The sequence below is a fragment of the Ochotona curzoniae genome, unplaced genomic scaffold, assembly GCF_017591425.1.
Source record: "Ochotona curzoniae isolate NIBS_2020 unplaced genomic scaffold, NIBS_Ocur_1.0 contig_4504, whole genome shotgun sequence".
In the NCBI taxonomy this organism is placed as follows: domain Eukaryota; kingdom Metazoa; phylum Chordata; class Mammalia; order Lagomorpha; family Ochotonidae; genus Ochotona; species Ochotona curzoniae.
Genome location: NW_024466309.1, coordinates 556,163 through 579,757, shown reverse-complemented (window position 1 = coordinate 579,757; position 23,595 = coordinate 556,163). Strand labels below are relative to the sequence as shown.

The 23,595-nt window shown below is 41.9% G+C and overlaps 1 protein-coding gene and 1 long non-coding RNA gene across 4 annotated transcripts in view; one reads left to right on the top strand and one right to left on the bottom strand.

Moving 5' to 3' along the window:
• Window positions 1–23,595, bottom strand: part of MECOM (MDS1 and EVI1 complex locus) — a 538,986-nt gene that overhangs the window by 127,215 nt on the left and 388,176 nt on the right. The window lies entirely within an intron of this gene.
• On the top strand, window positions 9,860–12,024 carry LOC121160523. Its single transcript, XR_005884555.1, has 2 exons — window positions 9,860–10,057; window positions 11,906–12,024. It is a non-coding gene; the product is annotated as an uncharacterized LOC121160523 (long non-coding RNA).

The window sequence follows — 23,595 nt, the reverse complement described above, 5'->3', positions numbered from 1 at the left end:
CTCCAGCTCTCCCAAAAGTGGAGACATCACCCTTCCTGTAGTGTGACTTCATTTAAAAATAGTTGCACTAGGTATGAAATACAGCATTTCTGATCCACCAGTTACTGAGCAGCAAGGCAAGAGGGCCCAACAAGAACAAGAAACCTGAAAAGCCCTGTGGCCATGAGGCCGTCCAGTGCCTGGCTAACTGTGCAACAATCTGTTGAGTCGAGCATAAATGAAGGATACAAATTAGATTTCCCCCAAAAGCCACAAGATTAAACATTAAGGAGCAAGTTCTTGGCAAAGTATATGTGTGTGTTTTCCAAAACCAAGTTAAAAAAATCCACAAAGTCTGTTAAATACATAGGTCAGATTTTCTCAAACTTAAATATTTGTTTAACTTAAAGGAACATGGTTTTTTGGTAAATCAAAAGAAGCAATATTGACAATCGTAATGGATTTATTGACTTAGAGATCTCTCAAATGACCCTTAGGAATTTTGTCATTCAATGTCAATAGGCTTATTTTAATTAAGACCCCTGCCCCCTGGCTGAGCATCCCTTATCCAAAAATACAAAATGCAACACACCAAAATCTTCAACCTTGGGGGCACCAGCATGATGCCACAAGTAGATAGATTACACACCTGACTTCAAGTATCAGGTCATAGTGACAACACAGGTGCACTGAAAACACTGTGTACAAGTATCTTCATGATGTGTACTATGGGAATATGAAGCCTAAAAGAGAACTTTGCGTATACACTTGGGGTTTTATCCTCAAGAAATCCAATATGTGTATGGAACTAGTATAAAGTGCAAAATTCCCAACACATCTTGTCTCAAGCATGAGGCACATATTTAAGAATGTAGACTACGAGAAATCTTCACTGTGTTCCCACATCTAAGAGAAGAGAAGCTTGGATCTCCTTTTCAGTGTGACATAGCCTGCATGTGAAGAACTCTTAACAGCTCAACAGAGATTCTACTCTGCTCCACACATGGAAGTATGGGGCAAGTTAGGAAGAATTTGGATAAGTGTTTTGGTTTTGCAAAGCTCCTCAAAGAGAAAAGGCTCTGGCATATCAAATGCTGCAGGCCTTAGATCTACCTTCTCTCAAACACTCCTTACCAAGTGCAATGAAGGTGAGCCACGCCTCGTCCCTCTCCTGCACAGGGACACAGACCCTGAGGGAGCTCATCCGAAGGCCCTTCCACAAACAGGAACAAGTGCTTAAGAGAACAGACAGCGACAAGCCTGAGAGGTCTGACTGCAGCCTGGAATAGACTATTTTTGTCCATTCATCATCTCAGCCAGGGAGTTCTGAGCATGTGCCCATCCTGGGCCAGTTCCCTCCCAGCTCTGTTCACGGTGTGCTTCTTGAGCTCCCACTGAATCCTGGTGCAAAGAGGCACGATGAACATTACGGACAACCATGACCCCATTAGAGAAATCCGGGATACTACGCTTAGTGCTCATTCTGCCTCATTTCACTGGGATAGAAACAAGGGATAAAAACAACAACGTTTGCACAAGGCGTATAGTTACTCAGAGTATGTGAGATGTGTAGTACGAAGTAGCTTGGAATGGATTTTGAAGTTATTTTTATTCGAAATAAACTATTTTTGAGAGGCAAAGAAGGAGGGACAGAGAAAGCAAAGATGTGTGAAGGCGAGAGAAAGAGGGTGATGCATAGAGACTGAGCTCCCATGTTCTGGTTCACTTCCCAAATGCCTGCACTAGCTGGGGTGAGCCAGGGCCAAAGCCAGGTGTCCTCCACAGGTGGCAGGAAGTCCATTCTGCAGCCACTGTCCCTGCCCCTTGGGGTGTCCCTGCCCCTCGGGGTGTCCCTGCCTCCCGGGGTGTCCCTGCCCAGGGTGTCCCTGCCCAGGGCATCCCTGCCTCCCGGGTGTTCCTGCCTCCTGGGGTGTCCCTGCCTCCCGGGGTATCCCTGCCTCTCAGGGTGTTCCTCCTGGGGTGTCCCTGCCCGGGGGGGTCCCTGCCTCCTGGGGTGTCCCTGCCTCCCGGGGTGTCCCTGCCTCCCGGGGTATCCCTGCCTCTCAGGGTGTTCCTCCTGGGGTGTCCCTGCCCGGGGTGTCCCTGCCTCCTGGGGTGTCCCTGCCTCCCGGGGTGTCCCTGCCTCCCGGGGTGTCCCTGCCTCTCAGGGTGTTCCTCCTGGGGTGTCCCTGCCTCCCGGGTGTCCCTGCCTCCTGGGGTGTCCCTGCCTCCCGGGGTGTCCCTGACTCTCAGGGTGTTCCTCCCGGGTGTCCCTGCCTCCCGGGGTGTCCCTGCCTCCCAGGGTGTCCCTGCCTCCCGGGGTGTCCGCATAGGCAGGAGGCTGGACTTGGGAGCCAGAAACATGAATCTAACAGATGCATCCCTGTGTGAGACGCTAACACTTTAGCTAAGCTAAATGCTTGCCCCCAAAACAGATCTTTCAATTTCAATCCCGTGACCTTTTGAAGTAACTTTATATAACTTTATCTGGAATTATTATAAAGTTTAATAAATAATTTCTGAATGATACATGTTAAGTATTTTATCTGTTTAAACTTCCGTGAGTTACACATATTTTGTTTTGTAGCCTTAATAGTTTTTCTTTTCTAAAGCTTCTCTAATACTGGCCAAAGAGGTACAGTTCTCCATGTCTCATACATGATGAAATGAAGTGAAATTTGGGCAACTTACCCAACATCAAAAACTAACACTACAAACAGAGGTAAAACTGCAGTTTATCCTTTAGAGAGCTAAACAAAATGTGGATGTGCTGTCTTCATTCAAGAGGGTCGAATCAGTGATCCATGAGGGAAGCAGAAAGCAGGGGAGAGGCTGGGGTTCGGAGATCTCCCCCAAGATGCCCAGTGAAAGGCATGTAACCGCTGCGGGCTGCCTCTGAATGGCACTGACGCAGTCTATCTCAGAAAGGCTCAGGCATGGCAGTGGGCACAAGAATCGCCAAGTCATTTGCCTTGAGAGATGTGTGTGGATGACCAGTTAGGAACCGTATTTTGCCACAAATGGCTCTCTCATCTTCACCCTCTCTTCTCCATGTGACCACAAGCAAGTCACTGTGGGTTTCTGTGACTTTCTTCCTTGAGAAAGAAATATTTGAGTAATCTAGTGAAACTCAATATTTTATTATAGAAAACAACCTATGGGGAGAGATTTCTTGAAGAAGAAAATCAGCATCAAGATTATTTAGCAGAACTATTAGCAATGGTCTACTGAAGGCGAAAGAGGACTACAGAGCTTTTATTTACAAAGAATTTTAATTGAAAAATTCCTATCATCTGAAAAAAATCAAACGTGAGTTCTCAGAAATATTTTGGTCTTACGATACAATATACTGAGAGAAGACAGACTAGAAATGACTTCTGGATTTTATGCTTCTTATTTTTAAAATTTAGCTCTTATCTGCTTTAATTTGTGCATAACACCTTAAAATACCCTATTTTTCCTACACCAGGAATTTAATACCCTATTAATTAAATCTTTCTGAGGACCCTTTTCCTTTCTTGCTGGCAGACCATGAGAGCTGCCAGGTACCAATGTCATTGGTTTTTCTTGCTATTCATACAGCTCTGTCTAACCAACTACTGCAAAGCAGAGCAGTAGGGCTACGTTGGTGCCACTCCTGACTGCCAGGCCGAATACAAACTTTTGCAAGGAGATGTTTTGGGAGGGGGTATTTGAGTGAAAAAGGATCATTAAAATGTAATGCTGTCCTGCGCAGTGGCGCAAGTGGTTAAAGGTCCTCGCCTTGCACGCCCGGGATCCCATATGGGCGCTGGTTCTATCCCGGCAGCCCCGCTTCCCTTCCAGCTCCCTGCCTGTGGCCTGGGAAAGCAGCAGAGGACGGCCCAAAGCTTTGGGAACCTGCACCCGCGTGGGAGACCCGGAAGAGGCTCCTGGCTTCGGATCGGCATAGTATCGGCCCGTTGTGCTCACTTGGGGAGTGAATCATCGGACGGAAGATCTTCCTCTCTGTCTCTCCTCTCTGTATATCTGCCTTTCCAATGAAAAAATAATAAAAATAAATCTTTAAAAAAAATGTAATGCTGTCCAAACCATGGAGTTACTGAAATGCAAACAAGATCGGGAAAAAATGACAGAATTTCCAGAAGAGACACATTCTAGATGCATCTTCACTAGTGGGAATCAGCGTGTTGGCAGTAGCAGGGTGGCACTGGCCACGCTGGACCTTGCTGCTTGTGCAAGTGAGACAAAGGGCAGGCGAGGCTCAGCGTCCCACCTGGGAACAATCGCTTCCTCATCTGAGAATCTTGCTCCCACAGCTCCAGAACAATCGAGACAAATGCATTCAAAGGTCAGGAGAACACACAATGCTGGGAACGCCAGACAACCTGGTGGCTAGCCTGAGGCTTCCGTCGGCACAGACAGCAAGGACGCCAGCCAGGGCCGCGCGAAGCAATCTGATGAACACAATCTCTCGGCGTTCCCCAACACTTTCTGTGGTTTACACCAAGTTCCTCCTCCACTGCAGCCTGTGCCACACACCGACCACAGATTTGGCTAAAGAGATGATTTTCTTAAAAAGAATTATCTATGGTGGTTTTTCAGTATTTCAGTCAATAGCATACTGGGAAGGCATGGTAGAAATGCAAGTATATGACCTGTTTTTCCTAGCCTCAGGGCAGTACCTGCTGCTGCTGTGACTCGAACATTTGAAGTCCACTGTGGCTGGCATCTGTGACCATCAAGGAATTCAAACACAGAACAACTGCAAAGTAGGAGAGGACAGATTGCCCAGGCTCTGTTAAGCACAACTCATTCACAGACCAGTTTCTCATGAGGTCTGAAAAACTGAGGGTGGTATATATTAGTAAGACTACAGTAGACTTTTTTCAAGTAAGTAGTATATTAAAAATAAAAAAAGAAAACAGGATAAAAATAGAAAAAGAAATTTATGAAGGAAATTCAGAGATGTGATTATAGCATCACACTAATGACATTACAATTAACCTCAAAGGCATTTCCATGCAAACTTCCCTTTGCAGCATAAGTCACTCCAGCCAAGGAATAATCCTGTCGGACTGAAATACTGCGTACTTGGTGTGAGCCTGAAAGTGTTTCGGCTTTCTTCATTTTGTTTTTATTGCCAACTTGGACAGCGTTAGACAGAGCTGTTCTGGAGTTAGAAGGGTACAATAGTCTGCAGTTTTAAAACTTTATGCTCTTAACTCACACACACCTTTTAAACCCCAACTGGGCCACTCTTGGAGCTCGCACTATGCTCTGATGTTTAAGGCCCCTGGATGCAACAACAACGGACACAGCAATGGCGTTGTTTAACATTTCTGAAATAAAACACAGTCACTTGATAAAATCCATGCTGATTATATGGCCCAAGCATTTCACACTCGTATATCCCTGAGTGTTAACTGCATTGGCTGGGAGACACTGGTCCTGGCTTCCTAGTCAATGGTCTGTTTTCATACAGAAAGCTTCCAGAAGAGTTCCATAAAAATCTACTCTACTGTGAAAGGCAATGCCATCCTTACCAACAACTTCCATAGGCGCTCTGGAGATCCTTAGGCCTGCTGGGCCTAGGACACATCAAGCTAGGAAGTGCCGTCTGTGTCTGCCTAAAGTTTGTCAACCACTCAAACAGGTGAGGAGAGAGGCAGCCCGGTGGCACCGAAGAAGTCACAATTGTATTATCTCACAGAAGATTCTGCACCCAAGGGCCCAGGAGTCTATGCACAGTCCATCCTGGACCTTTTCGCTGGGACCTCCGATGAGGCTTCATTCCCGGTCCACAGAGAGGCTGAGGAACTCATGCCACATCAGGGAAGGTCACCAGCCAGGGTATCAGAAAACGGTGAATGCCGTTAGTGTTGGCAGTGAAGGACCACTTAGCTGGCCAGGGTTTGCGCTCTGGGTGCGAACACTGCTCTCCATGACTTCCGGTTACCTGCTGCAGAACATTAGGGAAAATGCAGCCTACAGCATGGGAGTGGCTGCTAGCACCGTGAATGGGAGACCCTCTGCATCTCAGGGGCCTCTCAGCTAGCTACTACCATGTTTAAATTGTATGCACATAAAAGGCTACACTTTTCTAGTCATTCTATGATTTCTCTATTTTTTTACCTAAGAATTCTCTTTACAGCCCAATCTAAAAATGGGTCAACGATGCTTGTGCAACATGGAGTTGATTAAATACAATATGAAAAAAAAGATTCCAAACAAAAGATTTAAAATATCAAAGAGCCCAAATTATTTTGTATTTTTAAAAATGGTTTCCTTCAGGGCTGGTGTGGTGACCTAGCAAACTACCCCTCTGCCTATACCACTGGCGTCCCATATGAGTACCAGTTGGTGTCCCAGCTGCTCCACTTCTGATCCAGTTCCCTGTGTACTGTCTGGGGAAGTAGCAGAGGATGACCTGAGGCCTTGGGCTCCTATGCCCACATGGAATCAGCTCAGCTCCAGACACTGCGTCTATTTGGACAGTGAATTAGCAGATGGAAGATCTTTCTCCTTGTCTCTCCTTCTCTCTGTAAATTTGCCTTTTAAATAAAAGCAAATAAATCTTTTTTAAAAGACACACTCACACACACCCGAAAGATAAAATCGTCTCCCTCTATTCCAAAGCATTTGTCTCAAGGAAGAATCACAGCAGATGGCTGGTTACAGGTTATACTCAGCTAGGCAAGTACTTGAGTTCCTTCGAACAGCACGGAGCATTTCTCTGGGATCTTGAGGCAGCTCCTTCTCCTGGGTCAGTCACCTCATTGCTCCTCAGGTCAGACCTTTGAGACGGCGTCCACTGTTCAGGATTGACTCTGAACTGTCTCATTGAGTTCCCCAAGCAAACACAGCTCTGTTTTCCAGTCTCCCTTGAGTAAGTACACTGTTTTCTTTCTCAAGACAAGTGGGATAGGAAGCTTCTTGCCTCCTGGATGACATGATGGGGCATGGGGTGGAATTCCCACAGCTGAATATCAGCTCTTCTTGGGAAAGCCAGGCTAGATACCATGTTTATGGCAATGCTGGAAACAGATCAGGTTCCTCAAGGAAGCCTGGGTGGACTTCTAAGAAGCCAAATCAGTACCATTTGATTCCTCACTTTTGTCTTCATTCAGAAGGTGTTTAGTGGACTATAAACCATACCTTCTCCTCTGATCTTCAACCGTACATTCACTTCTTCTCTAGAATGGCTTAACCCTAACCCCGAAAGACCCTGTAACAATACGACAGGGAACCTGAGCTTCAAGACTGAAGACAAGGGTGAGAGTTATGCCTCGTTGTCTAACTTTTATGCTAGACTTCCTTCACGTTTTAAAAAGTCCTGGTTCATTTTGAAGAATATGGATTAGATGGCTTCCACAATGAAAACCAACACTAGCTGTCACATGCAGAGTCGTTTATTCCCCAAACCTCTCCAGCATGTCCCTACCATGGACATGAATTTGTTATTTTTTTAAAGTATAATAGAAATAATATAAACTATTAACTTTTTATCACCATTGTTAATCCACCATCAATGGATATTTTTCTACAAATACCCTTCCTTATCTGATCCTTCATTCCAACACAAGACACATGTCCCCTACAGAGTTGCCCATCCCTCTGGAAAAATAAATTTCTTATAGTTTTGGATGTGACAGCACAGACCTCTCAGCTCTCTCACCAATGAAATGTTCTCTTTGTTCTCACCCTGTTGTGTCTGAAATCAAGTTAAAGACTCACAAAAGAAACACAAAAGCTCGTCCTCACGGAAATGTGCTCTGCGTTCCTTCACTGATTTCCTCTTTTGCTCACCCATGCGCGCATCCAGTGTGGCGCAGGAATTCAGCTTGGCACATCATCACCGTGCCTGAGTTAGAGCCCTGGCTCTGTTCGTGACTCAAGCATCCACCAATGCTCACATTCTGGGGTTCCCGCCGTCCACCCTGGAAACACAGACTGCACACCTGGCTCCTGGCTTGCAACTGTGGACACTGGGGACTTCGGTGGGTAGAAGCTCTGTCTGCCCTTCTGCCTCTCAAGTAAAAATAAGCTTTATTTTGAAGAAGTCATTGGTCACCTCCTGGGACCAGACAGCATGGTAAGAAGCAAGCGGAAAGAAATAAACCAGGATCACAAGTTACTGGCTTTGCAGGAGACTTCACACAAGGGGAGAGGGATGGGATATTATAAATCAGGTAGCAGTAAAAAGTGTAGTTCATTAATATACAAATATACTATCAGGTCACTCGTGGCCTAAGGTGACTGTCACAAAGGAAATAAGACAAAGAGGATGATGCAATTAGGAGGGAAGGAAGTAGGAAGTCTTACACAGCCGTACTCAGACCTCTGGAAGGAGGAAGGGATAGCCCAGCCAAGCCTGGAGAGATGAGGGTTGGCCTTCTGTGCGAAAGGCTCCAAGGCAGGCAGGCAGGCAGCAAAACCCTGGAGGAGCAGGGGCCTCCCAGGATGCAAGTGAGGGAGGGCAGAGAGCAGGAGCCAGAACCAGCTATGGCCCACAGAAGGGGAAGGAATTTGTAGATTATTCCTTAGAACAAGTTCTCAATATTTTTAATTTATTGCTTAATGAAATAATATAGAGATGTGTGTACCTATCTGCCCATTTGATCCAGTTTCAACATTGTCCAAAGCTTAGCCACAGGGGCCTTTGACCTTACAAACTGCTAGCCTTGGAGTCTTTTCAGCATCAAACATTGGAACTGGATGATGTCACCTTAGTGCCAATCTTAAATACGTTCTGGACAACCCAGTTGCATCGCGTCTGGTAGCCTTGACTACATGCAAGTTGCAATGGCTGGCCAGTGCAAGGAGACTGCACGGGAGGCCTCTGAGCTCTGCTCCTCTCTGCCCAAGTGAGAAGCAACTATGTGGCAGCACAGTGTCAATTCCTCATTCTTCTCTTGGATTCACTATTTTTTGTTTATTGCAAATTCTGGGTTGCCAATTTGAGGTCTTCTACAATGAACATGGACAACAGCTTGGGCAAAGGAATCATGTCTTCTGAAATTTTCCAGCTGCGCTACTGTAAAACCTATTATTTTCTGTTCTTCCAAGCATGATATAAGTAAACCACAACAAAAGCCTTTGTTAGAAGCCAATGTAATCGCTGAAAATTTGATCTTAAATAAGTATATACATATATGTATACATGGAGGGAGCATCAAAGAACTTACGTATTGTGACTGGCATAAGAATCACAGTGAGCTGCAAGTTTGGAGCGTCACATGGGGCACATCACCAGAGCAATGAGTCGGAGGGAGAAGGGGAGGGCGGCTTTTGATACAGAATCCAGCAACAATCACACACACACACACACACACACACACACGTGTATTTTTAAGGGACAGTAGTATGTTCAACTGTTTGTGGTGCAGTTGGGAAATGAGAATTTTTGAAAGTAGAATTCTTGAAAAGTTTTTTTAACCACACTCTTCAATAATGGTGAATATTTGATTCAGACCCCAAACACTGCATGTTGCCAGTTTTTCTCAGCTTAAATCTAGTCCGGCCCCATGCCAAGCTGATTTTTAACAACCTCTACCTTTCTAAGCAGCTCTTTCATGTAGATTTACTTGAAAATGGCATCTCAGCCTCTTGTCACCTCCTGTTCTCTTCCAGACCATTCACCCAGGTCAGTTTCCTGGCAGGCCCTCCACAAGCAGCTGGGGGTTCTTCGCAGACCCGGCTGGGGTAATTATGCTCGGTAATTGTGGAGTCAGGGCCTGTCTCCCCGTCAAGATTAGAAATGCCAAGTCATTTCCTGTTTTCAAATCCAAAGGAAAGATACTGACGTCTGATACTGGTTTTCTTAGTTTCAATTATTGCAAGGGCACCCGGGAGGTGCCTTGGAAGGCTCCTCAGAAGAAGGCTGGGTTCCCAAGCAGGGTGCTCCCTCCCACACCGGCACCTCAGCAGACAGGACAGGCTTCTGGCTGGCTGCTTGGAGAACTCTTCAGGCCCTTTCTTCCACCTCCATTCTGTCAGTCTGGCTCAGGGGAACCGGGAGTCAAAGCAGGGCGCAGGGGACCTGCTCCAAGGGCATCTGCAGCAAGGGGCAGCAGAAGCACTTGGCATATGTTCAAGGGTAAAGAGCCTTCTTTTTAATTGTACACATCCTTGCATTTTACAGCACATTAAACTTTAAAAGGAAAGGTAGCAAACTTGGGCATCTGTTTTTTTCTCATATAAAGTCAGCTCCTAATAAGTAGTCCACAGAGCTTCCTCAGCTGCAGCTGTGGGCAGAGAAGCAGTTCCACGCACACAGAACTAATTGCAGGGCTCTCGAAAGACTCAATTGTCTTTTTAAATTCTCTGCCAGTGAAACCAGCTTTGAGCAGTTGGGTTTTGGGAAAGATGACATCCCCAAAAGAATCGTAGCCAAAGTAAACAGGGTTAAAAAGGAGAAAAACACGAAAAAGAGCATTCCTATTTACTCCATACTGCAGTGCCTTCCATTGTTGAGAGCATTGGGCCCCTGAATTAGTCATGGCCACGTGATTCTCATGCTAGAAATGAACCTGTGAATGTCCCCCAATTTCCTGACCTTGGGGGAGTAAAGTATGTGTTACTGGTTATCAGATTTTTAAGTGCACTTCCTTTTCACGTCCACTTGTTTCTCTTGAAAATGACACAAAACTATAACATCATAGATAAGGTTACAACATGCCTGTTACATTTTATAATGACAGCTATATACCTTTTAAAAACCAAAATGTGAGTGTGTCCCTCAGGTCAACTTCCTATTGAATGTGTTTATGGTATAATTTTCTTCAAAGAAGAGTATGAAGCATGGTTTTGGCATGGACACAGGGCTGTAACATGAAGATTCCAGACAGGGGCCTCAGGCTTGTTTCCCAGCTTCCCAAGGGGCTCTCTGTGGCATCCAATGACGACTGTTGAGAAGACGCCGCAAATCAAACGGTCCCTGCTCTGCTGCCTTTTTTGATTGGTAAAAGTTCAGACTTTAGATTCTATCAAGACTCTTTCAGCAGAGCAAACTGAACTACCCGTTTAATCAATCAAGTCATAGAGAATATGATGGGACGAGAAAGAAGGAAGATGGGGGATAAGGGGCATATAAAAATCAATTTATAGGTTTAAAAAAAAGCAGAAAATAAGCAACAAGAAAAAGAAGGAAAGAAAGAAAAATAAAAAGAATGAAAAAGGAAAGAGAAGTGAATGAAGAAAAGTCGTGCATGGGAGATTCCTAACTGGTTGAAAAAAATCTAGTTGACTTAGAAAACTTCTGTAATCATTTGATAGTGTTTGTGTGCAAGTCATTCATCTGCTATTGTGTAACTAAGTCGAAACAGTAGCCTAAGTTCCACTTCTCTTTTGTCACTGGTTCTCATTGCTGGCTGTATTTTACATGTCAACCTGCTCACCATATGTGTACCCACCTATGCTTTCTTTGCCACTAATTGCTTCTTTTCTTGACAACACTATATGTTCATAGCATAGAGCTGTTTTTATCACTCTAAGCCTATTAATGCCCAGACTTATGTTTCCCAGAGGAATTAAAATTAACCAGCTCTCTAAATATTGTTCATGAGCTGGAAAACTCCTGTATTTTAGAATCTCACTTCAGTTGTTTTTAATTGGTTTGCAATATTTCACCCTTTAGGGCTTGCCCTTAACTTTCCAAAGTATATATTAAAAAAATTTATGAGAGTGATACCAAAGGCAAAACTTAGGAAAAATCCACATTCCTTTTAGACAATGATAGTGTTTATTCTATGATTTAAAGCCCAATTTCATAGCGTGGTAGAGACTAAACTCTTACCGACTTCCTGCATCTTCAGTGAGATGCACAGTTAAACACACTTCATCTGCAAAAGGCCAAGGTTTCTAAACAAAAACAAATTGCCTTGTGGCAAATTTCTCTTTCAGAAATGGAGATTTTTTAACACAGATTTCTTTCTTTTTGTTTTAGCTTTACGTACAATGTTGATTTCTAGAACATAGAGACCTGCCTTTAATATTGTTTTTTTGTTGTTGTTGAAGAATGATCACTTCGTACAAATCATAAAACAAATTGCTGATAAAATGTTCTTAAGTCACCGGAACAATTTAATTCTAATGACACACATACATGAACATGCTAAATACTATTGTTTACTATTCCAAACTAAGGACGTTTTTGAGAAATAAATAAGTGTAAGTATCCAAAATTTGTAAGAAGTTACTCAGATAAGAAATTCTACTTACTGCTCCTCAAATATAATGTCCAAGGTTCTATTTTGGGGTCAATAACAATATCATAGTTACGACTACAAACTGTCATGTTTCTATTACAAGGACAGAGGAAAATTACATTTTTATAGAAAGAACAAGTGATACATTATAAGATTGTTAAGATGATAAGATTATATGATTATTATTAAAATGAGATTAGTATTATTATTATAAGATTATTTTCAGGTAAAACAGAGATCACTCAAGTCTTCACGGTTCTCATTTACCCAAATGGCAAGTACCTGCTGTCTCCCACTCTCAGGGTCTAGAATAACACCAATTTCCTCTTTTAAAGACAAGCAATATCAAGATGCTTTATGTTGATACAAAAGTTTAGAAAGAATTTTCACACATGATATTTCAAGAAGAAACTTTTCCCCAAAGTGAGCTCTCAGAGGAGCCATAAGCACCTACACCTCGTGTTTGTTACCAAGTGGGTGGATGAAGAAATGGATGCACAAGTGAAGGGAGAAACACCAGACGAGGCTATGGCTCTAAAGTTGATGAGAAGAATTCTATTCGTAGGCTGATCTCTAAGTATGTTTTTTAAGCATCTCATATGATCTGCCTTGTGTATATTTCACATCTCCGACAAAAAGAGGGCTTTGTAGAACTTCCCAATTTTAAGGGTTCTGTAAATACCTCAAAGGGTCATCAAAGGAAAATGGTAACACCAGCTAATGATAATGAATGAATGAATGAAGCAAGCTTTCTTTTCTCTCTGAATCAATAACACATGTTCCTGTAACAACCACGAGCCTCGTGTGTGAATATTGTGGCACTTGCGTGTGTTCCGATGTCTAAACGGAGGCTGTCACTTGGCGTCTGACCTTCCATTTGGCACTGTCCTGTCATTTCCTTGGCTGCACAAATTTTAGCTTCTTCCTTGACCTCTCAACTGTGACCTTTCACTTGACCTGCGAACTCATAAGTTCTGAAATCTCATACGTGTAATTGAGGAACAAATAAACAACACATCTAGATGAAGCTTTTCCTGAATTCTGTCTGAAAAGATGAAACAAAACCAGGCACTTCAACTTCAGTATGTAACCTAATACGCAATGGGTGGACAGGGAGAGAGTGGGCAGTTGTTTCTTTTAAAGGTTTAACTACGACATCAAATTGTCATAAGACTCAGAATTGAATATTCTTATTGTCTGATTGCATTAAAAAGACTACTGTGTACCGGATTATTTCAGTTAAATGTGAAATATCTTTCATGTCAATGATACTAATATTCTCATCCAATCACGGAGTTTAGAGCTATAGCCTCAATATAAAGCAAACGATTTTATCCAGATGAACCTTGTTAACACTAACTGCTACACTGAGCATTTTAAGTGCTATCTGACCATGGTTACTGAACCCCACTTCTTAACACCAGCTCACTATCTTGATAGCCTGGTCACAGTAGGTCACCATGACAGGTCTCTGACTCCACATGGCGCCCTGCTTCCCAATGGAAGCTAAGCTTCCTGAGGGTGTGACATGTGTCTGCTGTGCTGGTGGCTGAGTCCTCACCACTAAGTGAACACCCACCTGGCAGCTACCGAGAGTGTCTGTAGTCCAGACAACTGGTTCTCCAACATCACTGCACAAACTTCAGAGCACAGATCTAAGGCAGATGCACCAGCTAACCTTAGAGTTATAACCACAGCTTACCCGCTTGTTGTACAGCTTAATGTGTTTTAAAATTTATCTTGGAGTTTCTTACATTAACATTTGACTTCATATTTCTTACTGTTTGGCATTAAAATACTGCATCAACAAAATACAAAGACCTCCTTTAACAGCTCTTAGATTAATAAATGTTGACTATCATCAAATGCCAATTCTGACTTGAACTTACATTGTAAATCATGCTATCTTGCACATTAGCATATACTCCTATATCTTTTATTAAATGTCTGGATTCAAATATTAGGAAACTGGGTTTGATTCACCTGGACATGAAAAGTTACTGAAACACGATGGAGCACATTCTTGATATTCTGCTACCCGAAATGACCAACTTAACACTTAAGATCAATAAAAGGGAAAGTCAAGCAGGGACCATAAAGCATTAAACAACTAAAAATATATAAATATATCAATAAACAAAATAATTAGTAAATAAAACAATTTGTAGGCAACGTCTATCACAGGTTGGGCTAACCCAAAAGTTTGCATAAGATGTAAAGCAGAACTAGAGTGACAAATCTGGATTCAACAGCGAATTTTAAACCTGCAGAATTAAACCGAGGACACTTTTACTGAAATATTAAAAAATTAAGTTTCATTTTAATAATAGTGGTAGCACATCATCTTTGGCACATACTATTTCACCATTTAAGAAAGATTATATACCATCATCTGATTCATTCCGTAAAAACTTAATTCCAATAAATACCAAGATTATCTAAGACTTATCTAACCTCATTGAATATATTATATCTGCATCATAAGTTCATGTAAAACAATCTATGGAAATAGATTAATGCTACGCATTTTTTAAGAAAAATTCTAGAGTAATTCTTATCCTTTATGGTTTCAAAATATTGAAAAGAGAGTTTTGGTTCATCACAAAATGAGTATTTTCTAACTTCCTCATGTGAAGTTGAGTAAATGGTTCAAAGTTTGGCTGTACTTTTGGGTTCTTTCTTGTTTAATCCAAACAGTGCATTTTTCCTTCAAAGTAATCAAAACAGTCAGACATGTACAAATCATTTTGTTGGAGAATTATTGCTGTGGTTTATTCAAATAATGTCATATCAATAAGGGGAACTTTAAAGAATGTTAGAGTTTTTGAAATATAGAGAGAAATAAAAATGGCAACACAAAATATAACAGAAAATTAAGTGCAGAAATTATTTTACAGATACCACTGATATATTGGGCATACTAGCAACATAATATATAAAGAATAAAATCTAAGTAATAACTTTCAAAAAGAAATAGCTTGAAAGGTTCACACTGAGGGAAACCTATTAACTATTTAGGAATATATGCTAACATATTTTGTAATTAAAATTTCACTAAAATTTTCTGAAATTTTAGTTAAAAATAATAAGCAGATGTTCAACTTTCAATGTCTTAATAAATAATTTTAACAGTTAGTATTTATCATTCTATTTTGTATCAGATCTATTAATATAAATGAAGAAATGGCATTGTTTCCCCCCCAAAAAAACTGAAGAGTAAAAACACAAGTTACATTTTAAAATTACAAGAAAATCAGTAACAGAAGTAGTCGTAGATACTCTAGAAGGTAATGGGGATATTTGGAGGAGAAATAGGACGGAGTATATAAATCTATTGTACTGATATGACAAAGCCCAGACTTAAGTAGAAAAGCCAAGTTTGCTGGCTTATGTTTTAGGTAGAAGCTTTTTACTACAAGAGTCCAACTGCTGAAGTTCATTTCCTGCCTTTAATTCTAAACGAGCAATTTGCTGATAATTTCCTGTCTACATTTTCATAAAGCAGAAAGAACAGGACTGGTTCAGCTTAATGTTTCAATAACCAAAACACACACACACACAAAAACCTGAGCTAACATGGTTTAGGAAGTTAGACAACTATCTAAAAACCAGTTTTACAATTACAAAATGTTGGAACGTTGTTTATCTCCCTTAAAGTTTGGAAACTATTCTGAAGGCTATTGTAATTGCCTCTGACCCCCAAACAAATAGAGCCCCATCGCTCTGCCTCAACAGGCCCAGAGCAATTAACGTCACAGGGCTATGGATCCCATCCACTCCGAGTTATTGCAACGTAGATGAGGAAGAAATGACCTCTAGTTTGGCTCCAGCCCGTATCTTTATGCCCGAATTAAAGATATTTGCGTAACTTGAACTTTTTATAGGCTGTGCCTTTGAATTCATGATTATCAGCATTTGGGGCTGAAATTATACTAGGACATCCTAAAAGGGAGCCATCTGAAATCTAAATTAAGATGTCAATTAAAGATGAAGAATGGCTTGTCATTATTGCCTTCAAATGAGGCCCCCTCTTTCTCTCATTGAGATCGCAAACATCTTCCATCCGAAATCCATTACGGCTACTGCAAAAGTGGAGCTTAGAAAGTGTACACTTTTTCCACAGCTCGGAAGAGGGCATGCCCCATAAAACCACAGAATCCATAAGTTGGACAAACTTCAACCAATGCCAGGCTGTGCCACAGCCACCTCCAGATGCCAGCCAGTGGTGGAAAGCAGTCAAGTCTTAATCACAAAGGGAGATTTTACTAGACAGATTTAAGGGGAACAGATGAGCCCAAATCCCCCTTTTTATTATCTACTGTACACTTAGCTAATGTTTTCCCCTGTGAGACAGGCTTAAACAGTGAGCACAAATAGCACAATGAAATTGTGATACTCTCGTGGTGTGGACCTGGATTATTTCAGCCACCAGCAACGTGAGTAGCTGCAGGTGTTGCACTAAATAAAGTAATATAAAGTGTCTAAATTGCAACAGTGGAAGTACTGTTTCAAGAGCCTTGTCTGCTTTTTATTAATAGTCAGATTCCTTGCTATCAGCAACCCCAACTACCTTTAGCCTATTATTCAGCAACAATATTTTGATAGGCAAAGATCTATTAAAAATCACTGTTGATATTTTGTGACCATAGTCATTTTGGAGTTGAATAAGCATTCAATCTTCTCACAGAAGGGGAGAACGTAAACTTGTGATTCGGCAAAGGAGGAAACCAGGGGTTACAAAGGTGCAGAGGCCAAGTAGAATGAAGCAGACCCCCTCCATCAAGGGAAACACTTGGCAGTATAACTAGAAACAGACCAACCCTAAATCTTAGGGTTCATGAGCTCTTAGGAACATAATTAACTGAAATAAAACTAATATTTTAGTGTTAAGTTTCACCTTAACATATATCACCGGTTATAAGTAACAACACAGGTAGAAAGAGTTAGAAAGTATTCATTTTGTTTGTGGAATGTAGCTGAAGGTAAAAGGAAACATTCCTTAACACATTAATGAAATTTCTAAAATGAATAAAAATTATCTGCACAGAAAACTGTCAGGTTGAACTCTTGCTATCAAGATGCATTGCCTTGGAGGGTGCGGGTGGGAATGTGTGTTGATAACTCCTTTGAAATTTCTCCCCCTAAATAGAAAGTACTAACTTTCCACAGCATTTGTTCTAGAAAAAAGGAACCACTAAAACCTGGGGGGGAGGGGAGGGATGTTGAGCAGGAAATGTCTGACCAACGTTGCATCACAAGATAGCAAAAGAATTTCACTTTGGCGACTTCAGTGAATCAGGTCAGGACATTCTTGAGTTTGTTTTTTTTTTTTTTTTCAATAATCTCCTAGCTTCTATAAGATGGGCTGCACAGAAATTAGTGGTACTAACAATTTCTGAAAGTTTCCAAATCTGTGAAGTCAACTAGAATTCTTCTCCTTGGATGCAATGTAAGAGTATTCGTGCTGAGAGGGCAGATAAACAACATTAGTGATCTGTGAAGAGCCTTCAGGAAATTCCATTGATCTGATGAGCTGCCGGCTAACAGAGCGGGGCTTCAGATGTCACCAGCTAGCTGATGCTCTTTGTGCTAAGAGACTGCTTTTTAAGGTATTTGCAATGCCGTGCTCCACGTTAGGAGATGGTGATTTAGAAGTAAAGGCTAGACGCAGAGAGCAGCTCTGCTCTGGGCTCCTCAGCCCCAGTCACTCCACAGATTTCCTAATTCGGAGGATTCCTGTGACAGGACTGCCTGCGGCAATCAGCCGGGGCTTCTTTTTGAACAAGCTTTCTTTTAACACTTAAACCCAGGGATGATTTAACAGTAAGTGTCTCCAGTCTGTGAGCTACAGCCCCCTTAGACTCTACCCAAACAAAGCTACTAATGTGTGGTCAGTTTCTTGGCAACTGCATTCTGGGCTGATAACGCTCCTGCCTGCTATTCTCCAAGGAGCCGGCTGCTGGAAGACTGCTCCAACCTCATCCCCTTTGGTGCTCCTGATGCGGGCGATCCTCCGACTGCACGGCGCCAACCACAACATGCTACCCACCGTGAGAGAGCAGGACGCGGGCTGCTCTAGTCAGGACTTATCGTCTATCATACTGATTGACGAAACCAAGAGTGAGCAGAAAAAATAAACACGAACAGAGGCTGCAGTGTATGGGCCAGTCAGCTGGGAGTTTTAGTATGTGGCCTTGGTGATCCTACTCTCATGGTAGGTTATCTTTTCCTTGTGCTATCATTTATCATAACTTTGAGGGCCAGGGAGAGAAACAAACCTACAATTTTTCTATTGGTTACATTCATTAGACTTCTTTCTTTCCTTTTTTTTCCCCCCTTAGCTCTCCTTCCTCCTCCTCCCCTTCCCCCACTCCGTAATAATCCCATCCTGTCAAATAGTATTCCCTAAAGACTGGTGAAATTACATCTAGACACAGTTAGTTCTCCCCTTTCACTCCTATTCCAGAATAGATCATCGCAAGGAATTAACCTTTGTTATTCCATCAAATCTGGAATACAAACCTGTATGTTAATTCACTTAAGTCAGACCCCATCACAAACCTGCTTGTGGAGCAGCTAGACTCAGGGAAGACCCTGGGTGTTGTGCAGTCATTTGCATTAGTAACATCTTCTTGTTAAATAATGGCACTTGACTTTCTCCGGCACAGACCCTGCTTTGTATTGGTCTTGACAGCCACTGTAAAGCACTCCCCCAGTGTCAGTAACAAAGATGATTTGTATGTGGCTTGCAGTCTTCCAGCCTTCTAATAGCTTTCTCATTCCATCCCAGAAACATGGAACACAGGGCAGCTGGTTAAAGCTGATACAAGCATTTCTCCTCTCAGCAGGCTATTCTTGCATAACCATTTATTTTGCAGAGTTTTAAAGTGCCTGAAGGATTTAATTATGTACATAGACAACCCCTATAAACTCTATTCTAGGGTTTTTATTGACTTTTGTGCTGGGCAGCTCTTAGGCATTTCAATTAAGTGTTTTTATAAGAAAAACTACAATATTATAAAAAAATGTCTTTATAGATGCTTCCAAACAGGTCCCCCCTACCCATCCACCCGTCTCATTGAATAAAAACTCTATTTAATGGATATACACCAAAAAATCCAGGTGAATTTGAGGTTTAGTTTTTCCACCGTGGAAACACAGACAATTCCAATAGCGAGGCGGTCAGGGAGAACGGTGTGCCAACGTCAGCGACGGGATCTGGAGGAGGCGCGCACGATCCCTCAGAAATGTGCCGTGTGTTGTCACCAGGTTACCTGCTACGCGCAGCTTACCTCCAGTCAGGAGGGCAAAAACCCAAATGCACAATTTTACACGTTCCACTTAACAAGTGCAGAATAATAAATTACCAAATTCATTTGGAGCATTCGCCTGACAGGCCTAACCCTGAAAAGTCTCTGGGAGACCCCAAAGCCGCCTTTGTCTGCCTTCTTCAATTGCAGGGCTCAAGTATTTACAAGGCTCCAGCAAACCTGCCTTCATTATGATGTGGGGTGTTTCGGTCCCAGCAGGTGGTCAACAGGAGACCAGACCTGCCCGTGAAATATGTAATGCTTTTTCATATACTTTAACCAGAAATGTGCCCTCCAAAACTCTCCTAACTGTTCTAATTTCCCTTCCTCCTCTTAATCTCCTCGGCAAGCCATGAGCTTGCATTAAAATCTACCTAAAACATTTCACCCACAGGCAATGTAATTCTGAAACAAGCAACCAACATTTCACAGCTCTGGAGTAATAGATTAATTTGAACCTAATGTTGCCGCCGTTTACTGCTCCAAATGTTCTGGTGTAGACATAGCCCTGAGGCACGGTGCTGTGGCATGCACAACTTTGGGAGCCAGAGCTACAGTTGGCTTCACATCTGTGCATCACATTTGCCATGTGCCTCATTATCCTGCACCCCACTGTGCCTACCTGTCCCCCTCAGCTTCTCAGCCACAGGCGAGCTAATTTTTTTCCCTCTCCAACTAAGAATCTTTGTTCTCCTTCTCACTTACTCAATTTCTGCAAGACCTCTACACACAAGCTGTGTGGATCGGCCCGTGTGAACAGCCAGGCCCTTTCGATTCTTAATTCTCCATTAGGAAGAGGAAAATTACAGCATTAAGTTTCTGACATGCCACTGCATAAATCGTGCCATTTGCAGAACCCACGAGAGGCCCTGTGACTAAAGTCAAGGGTGTCATAAAGCATGGCGCTGTTGGTTTTGACTTTAACAGCTTGGGTCGGCTTCAGTTATCTCTAAGCAGGAACAAGTAACTTCCAACCCCAGGTTCAAGAGGAACCCCTGCAATAAACTTAGAAAGAAAAGATTTGCCATGTCAAAAACTAAGAGTAAGTGACTAGAAGTATTGAAGGAATTGGTATTTCAAAGCCTACTTCCACTAACAATTGTATATATAAAATATATATGTATATATAAAATATATATGTAATATGTGATGCCCCACCTCCACCCCATCCAGAATTTTTTTTTAATTTAAAGGCTTTATAAATATATGCAATAACCAGACCAAACAGCTGCTTAAATTTTAATCCTGCTTAAAACAATAAAAAATCATATGACTCCTTTATTGTTTTTCCATTGAAAGTGTTTTTGGTACATATTTAACAAGAGACAGGATGTTTCTGTGCCACCCAAACACACACAGCTAACTGCAGTCATAGTTATTCCTACTTAGAGTCGGTACTCCTGGAAAGAGCAGCATCTTTGCTGTTGAAATGGGTGAAGACCAACAGATTGTCACACTAGGACTAAAGTCATCACTGTTCTCCCAAGATAGAAGAAAATACTTAAGCCAGGGCGTTAGCCTCAACAAGTACCAATCTATGAAGAAAGAAATTCTAAAACATACTACATATCGCAGTGGCCTAGCTGGATTTAGACCGTAGTTAACATGCAAGAAAGGAGGATGGGTGTTCCTGAACTATTTACTAGTGCGATACTGTGGGTTACAGGGAACTCATTCATTCCAAATGATCACCTTCATACAGATAATAGTTTTAAAATAGTCATCAAATTCAGGTGATTTCTACAACCCATCACTCAGACTCTTTAACCCAAGAGGAGAATAGCATTGACGTTTGGGGAGAAATTTTTTCTAATACTCTTCCCAAGGAAAAATAGACTTTGCCCCAGAAATTGCATTGGATTGCCACACTTCTCCACAATAAGCATCAAAATCTACACAATACCGAACATTGAGTCTTGCACATTTCATTATATGCTTGAATTCATTTACCCGATATGGAATCTGTTACCTTTACAATAAAAAAGTCGCTCTTCATTATCGAGAGTGGACAGATGGAACATGTTCAACTCAAGACATCAATAAGAAGAGAGGGAAAAACTTATAATCCATGTGGCTCAGCCTCCTCCATCTGCTAGTTTCCTGCTTGTCTGCCAAGACTTTTTTTTTCCAAATAAAAGTGAACATTTCTCTTTGGAGTTAATGAAACATTCCTAGATATTGACTCTGATTCTGATTTATAGATAATAGACAGCCATGCGATTAAAATATGATGTTTTTCAAATATGAGGGAAGACTTGTGAGCCTAATTATATTAAAATTTCATACTATTATAACTAGTATAAATTTATTAGTATAATATAGTATTAAATTAGTATAAAAAAACCTAATTCATATTGTGATTTATCTCAAAGCATTATCAAACAAACAAAACAGTTTTGCTTTGATAGATCAAGAATATTTGTTATTCAATCTTCTTAAAAACCACCAAATAAGTTACACAAACGTGGGAATTCCTAATAAAGCTTATGGGAAATTTGTGTTTCAGAAAGAAAAAGAAATGCTGTATGTGGACTTCAGATTCTTTGCATCAAAAAGCTTATCTTTCAATTCCTTTTCCCCAAAGACTTCGGAAGTAGCTGCTCCAAGATTACACTGGTTAGGCCATGGGCGTTCTCAAGCAGGCTGATTGCACAGCCAGCACACAGTGGACCGTGAACTGACACCTGTGCCAGCCTCTCTCCGCCGTGAGGCAGCATCCCGTCCGTGTGGAAGCTGATCACACAATGCCCTTTAACTGGCAGACTGCTTGAATTTATATCTATGTTCACATATTTGCTCCTTATTTCTGCAGCTCTTTACATGAAGCTCATTATATGAATGAAAACTAGTCCGTGCTTTGTTTATTAGTCTGCTAGCCCCAGGCCCTACACACAATATTGGGAAACACACCTATTTCCCTGGCAGTAACATCATTTTAAAAGATCCTTGTTGGGAAAAAAAAAGCTAACCATCTACATAATTCTTTTATTAACAAGGCACTCTAATAAAGAAATATGTTTTAGTTTTATTCCTTAAAACAGTTTTTTTTTAAATTGGAGCAATATTGGCAGTAAATATTTGTTAGACATGCAATACATATTTAGCCCACATCCTCAAATGTGATATATACTCTATGTAATACTTTTACAAAGAGAGAAATGTTTAAAAGATAAAATTTTACTGACATACTCAAAAAGAATCTTTGGACACTAAGAGATTATCTGTAAAAGCAGTAATTTTCTCTTAACTACGTCACTTGAAATGTGGTAGAATTCAGGTTAGCTAGAACTTGGGCCAATTCTGAGCACAGGTAGTTGATGTTTTCACAGTTCAATTACCTGGTCACTCATTAGAGTTATATCATCACAACATGGCTGTAGAGCAGTGAAGATGGAATACTTTGGTTTAGGAGAGTACCCAGGCCAGCAACATATTCAATATGATTTTCCATTATGGATACCTTCAGACTTTGAAGCAAATTTCAGGCAACTGGACTCCATTAGACTTGTCTGAGAAAACCATCCCATCCGAAGGTTTGTGAATCTATGGGAGTAACCTGAACTGGGACCCTCAGAGAAAGACATCAAAATGGAGCAAAATGGTGTTCTCTGAGTGACGGTGTCCTCCTGAACAGTCTGCCTCAATGACTGGGACACAGTAGACACTGGAGTACCAGAGCACCTCTGTTCCCTGGATGACTTTGTGGTCTACCCGCCTTCACACTGTGTGACATACCTGCATGTCCATCAGCCTGGAAGGCTGACCTTTCTTACGGTAGGGCCTGCTTGCCTCTGCCTTCCTAGCACCTACCAGGTACTTGGTATCGCTGCCGAGTACGTGGTGAGCACATGGACCCACAGCGCCTACATGGCTACCAAATCAAATCAATGACTACTCACCACTCACCTGAAAACCACAGAACCATTTCTGACTGTATCCAACTCAGTGCCGGCCTGGTTACCAGTGTCAGCCTCTAGCGCTTCTGATAAGCAATGCCCGAAGACACAGAAAATACCCAACGCTACACACCTCCACAGTTTCTGAACATTTCAGGCAGCAAAAGTAACAACCATCATTTGCCTGAGGTCTGCAGTTCCCCCTTGGCTCGCTTCCCAGGC